Raw genomic sequence first — 4,786 nt, forward strand, 5'->3', positions numbered from 1 at the left:
TGAGCTGGGCATGTGCCTGGGAGTCCAGCTCTTCTCTGGCCCATGTGTCTGATCGGATGCCAGAATCCCCAAGAGTCGGGAGCTAAGAATATAAGACACAACCAGGAGGATGCTTATACCACAAGCACTGGGGCAGCTAGTGACCCCAAGGGCTAGAAGAGCCAGGCATAGCCTGGTCAGCCCAAGAAGCAGCTGAGCCAGCCCTTCTGCAGCAGAAAATCGAGACCACTGAGAAAAACCCCTGGGTCTACGGTCAGCTGCTGTGTATCCATGACCGCCATTGCCTGCTCAGTGGCAGGTTGGGGCCTTCAAGAGGGAAGTGGCCTTTGGAGTAATACCACAGTGTCTAGCCACAGGAAACTAAGATGTCTGAATGACACTAGCGAAGTGGACAAAATATCACCAAGTGTAAATACAGGTGTGACTACACCCAATTGTGTGCTGTGAGCCTTTATACAAAATAAAGTGCTCTCAAGGGGGTGGGGGCAGGGCAAGGCTCAAGATCATGACAGAAAAACCCACAGAGACAGCTGACCTGAGCTTGTGGTAGCTCACAGACTTTGGACCAACAGCTAGGGAGCTTGGTCTTTGTGAGGCCTCTAGAAGTGGGACCAGGACCTGTCCCTGATGTACGAACTGGTTCTTTGAAACGCATTCCCTATGAGGGGGTCCTTGTGCAGCCTTGATGTGGTGGGAGGGAGCATGGTTCTGCCTCAACTTGATATGTCATGCTTTGTTGATTCCCAAGGGAGACCTTACCCCATCTGAATGGAGACAGAGGAGTGGATGGGGAAGGAGGGTGTGGGGAGGGAGTGGGAGGAGAGGAGGGAAAGAAAACTGTGATTGGTATGTAAAGTAAAATAAAGAAACAATGTTTTCTTCTTTATGTCCATGTATACTGTGTTAAATTTGTAAACCACTGTGTACCAGTTAACTTAACAAATATTTCCAATGTCTTGCATGTTAGGATGTTTGGAGGGCTGGAGATTTGGTAATGAGTAAGACCTGAACCCAAAGAAGGTCCCTGTATGTCCTTCTTCCAATGGGGGCAGAGCAGGAAGCATGCACACAAACCAGCAATTTTTCTCATGTGGACAGTATTGCTATATTGAAGCTAGATTAAGGTGATAGAATGGAGAGAAGTAGTGGTGGCTAGAAGAAGTCATGAGTAATGAGAGAAAGCGTCTACCAGAGCCTATTCTCCCCATTCAGGTGAGAAAACCACCGCTCTGATGGGGATGAGCCTGGCCCAAGGTCAGCTGCATAGCTATCTTTGTTAGTTAGCTCCAGCTTCCAGAGGCTGGGATGGCTAAAAGATTTGCCGCTTTCCTAAGGTCTTAAGAAGTGTGTGTGTGTGTGTGTGTGTGTGTGTGTGTGTGTGTGTGTGTGTGTGTGTGTGTGTAGCGGGCCCTATGAAATCTGTGTACTCATTTAACTTGGAAGAATTGAAACTTAGGATGATGCAGAGTTGGGTCTCAACTGCAGCTCTGCTCTCTTGCTGTTTTTCTGAGCCCTGGTAGCCCCTTAACATTCCTGAAGCTTAGTTTGCCTCTATAAAAGAGGGGTACCTTCTAGGCTTAAGGGGAGATGTAGAAGTGCTGCAAAGCTGACCCTGGCTGTCCCTTGCCTCCATAGCCTCATCACCGTCTGTCTGCATGCAAATTACCGATCCACTGTCGCCATCAGCTGGCTCCTAAGGGACAGGGCCCTGCCTGTTCCCCTCTGTATCCCAGGGCACAGCATGGGTATGGGTGGGTCAAGAGTCTTGAGAGGCTTACAGGGTCGCATGGCAGGGTATAGTGTGAGATGTCACACCCACAGGGGAGAACAGGGATTTTGAGCTACACATAGGCTAGAGGGGCCTGTAACTGGCTCTGTGACAGAGAGAGAGGCAGCCTCTGGGAGGGAGAGGCAAGCTAGAACCAAGGATGACAAGGACCGGCCAAGGAGTGAGGGTAATATGCAGTCTACCCAGCTAGGGGTGGGAGAGAGTGGTGGGGGCAGGAGCAGGAGAGCAGGGCTCAGGGCAGCAAAACTGAAGACAAGGCCAGGGAAGGAGTCACTGTAGCCAATGGATGGATTGGAGGAAAGCTAGGTCTGAGTACCTTTCTCTGGGGAGAGAAGGAAGAGAGAGGGGAGAAGGATGACACCATTCAGGGTCCCCAGTGGTAAGGGGGGCAGGGCTTGGAAAGTTCCCTGCCCCACTATGGGAGAGAGGGGTGGGGCCTGACTGACTGTCGGGACAGACACAGCATTGCAGGTGACCCATCAAGGGAGCTAGCTGTCAGAGGCCCTGTGACCTGAGGTTTGGGCTGTGGCATTAGTCGGGCAGGGTGGCGTATAGTAAGGGGACTAGCTGGGCTGCAGCCATGGGGCAGGACAGATTTCCAGGGTCCCACAGTGTGTTTAGGGAAGGAAGGAGGAAGAAAGAGTGGCTTGCTGCCAGTGTTCCCATGGGCCCAAGGCTGGCTTTCTGCCTCTTCTCCAGCTGCCAGGCCAGGTACCCTGTGGGTGCCACTGTGTCGTGCTCGCTGGTCGCAGGTGGGCCACTCTCACAGGACTGTTGCTGTCGGATTGGAGAGAGCAGTGTACTGTGCTCGTCGCTGGAGCTGAAATCAGCAAGGAAGACCCCAGAGAGGAGAGCTGGGTTGGAGATGCGACCCCTGGGATGAGTCTCCCAGTCTGGCCTTGGAGCCCTATTCCTGGGACAAAAGGACAGAACCTTATATACAGGCTGGCTACTCTCTGCCTTGTCCTCTGCTGGTCCCAGCATTGTGGCTGTGGTGTGTAGGAATGTGCGTGAAGCTTGAGGTGTTTCTACCAAGGTAGAGGGGCCAAGAAAAAAAGCCTGGGTAGTCTGGGTATTTTTATTGACTATGATATTGATATTGACAGTAACTGTAACAATGGCCCTTGCACTCTGCACCTACTTGTAAATGGGAGTTCCCAATGAGATATACATGAAGAAAAATATCTCTAGCTCAGCAGGGATCTCCACAGCTCCTCTCATTTTCCTGGTGCCTAAAATGGGGATCCTTGTCCAAACTTATCCTAAGCTGACAACCTCCTAGGCTGGGAGCCATCTGGGAGCCACCCAACCCCGGTTCAGGACAAGGAGGCTCTTTTGTACCCCCTTATTGAAGTGGCTGAAGATTGGGAACCTGATGGGATTAGAGAGATGCAGGCGTGACTCAGTGATGGGGAGACGGTCTATGTTAGGGGTCACTTCAGCCATTAGCAGAGGTCAGTGCTGAAGGCTTGGGTTCCAAACCCAGCCACATCTTTGTTGGCTGGTCTCCGTGTAGGGAGCCATCGAGTCCCTTCTCACATCCATCTTTTGACCCTAAAGATGAGGATAGTGGCATTCTCTCTCCCAGCATCCCTCACGGCGCATGTGCAAGGACTCCACTCATCCACGAAAAGATGAAAGCTTAGAGAAGTTTCCCTAGTGGGGTCTGGATTTATGTGCAGCTCTCAGTGTCTCCTGCTATTCTGCCTCCAGGCTTAGGACAATCTGAGGTAGCCCTGCTCTTCCTGAGGTCCCTCTGCTGGAGCGGATGTCAGGCCAGGGAATTGGGTACTGGTGTCCAGGCAGGGATGGATGTGCTAGGACGCTGGCTACAGGTCCAACCCCACTCCTCCAGTGTGTCCAGAGGATCCTCCGTGCCTGGATGCCCACAGCTCCAGATCACACTCCTGGAGCCTTCCCAGTGTGAGTTTTGGAAGACCTCGTTCTGAACTGGTTCCACCCAGGCAAATTGGAAAGGTTCGTGGTGCTAGTCTGTTTAGAGGGAGGTAGGGGGTGAGAGGATGGGGGACAGGACTGGTCTTAGAAATATAAGCCTTGCTTAGGATCTCGGGCCCTGGAGACCTGCTGCCGGTTCTTGCCAGTCTCCCATAACATCTGCTTCTAGATGTTCCCACACACTGACCCTGAATCAGCTTTGTGTCTCAAGGGACCACCAGTCATATATCCCCACTTCTTCCTCTCTCCAACTTTTGTCATGCACATTTAAAAACCCATCCCCTGGACGTGGTATGATCTGGTCAACCCAGAACTTTGCTGATGACGTTCTAGAAACAGTGAGTTAGTCCTCCATCTGGAACATTCACGTCCTCATGGAGGAAAGAAAATAGACGTTTGTGCTGGGTAGTTTCTTTGTCCACTTGATACAAGCTAGAGTTATCGGGGGAAAGGGAATCTCAATTGGCTACCACCTCCATCAGATTTATGGGAAATTCTGTGGCAAATTTTTATTTTTAAAAATATTGTATTTATTTCTTATTTTATGTGTGTGTTTTGCCTGCATTTATGTATGGACACCATGCATGTACAGTGCCTGCGGAGGCCAGAAGATCCCCTGGAATGAAGTTATAGACAGTTGTGAGCTGCTATGTAGGTGCTGGGAACCAAACCCAGGTCTCCACGAGAGCAGCCAGTGCTCTTAATTACTATGCTGGCTCTCTAGCCCCATTTTTTCTGGTTATTGATTGATGTGGGAGGACCCAGCATACCATGGACAGTGATGCCCCTGGAAAGGTGTCCCTGGCTTGTATAAGAAAGCAGGCTGGGCAGGCCAGTAAGCAGCATTCCTCCCCAGTCTGTTCCATTCCACGCCCTGGCTTCCTTTCATAATGGGCCACAAAAGCTGTAAGATGAAATAAACCCTTTCTCCCCATGTCTGTTTGTCTGTCTATCTATCATCTATCTATCTATCTCTATCTATCTCTATCTATTTCTCTATCTATCTCTCTCTATCTATATCTATCTATCTATCTCTCTCTA

This window comes from Microtus ochrogaster, chromosome 1 (genome assembly GCF_000317375.1).
Source record: "Microtus ochrogaster isolate Prairie Vole_2 chromosome 1, MicOch1.0, whole genome shotgun sequence".
Taxonomy (NCBI): Eukaryota; Metazoa; Chordata; class Mammalia; order Rodentia; family Cricetidae; genus Microtus; species Microtus ochrogaster.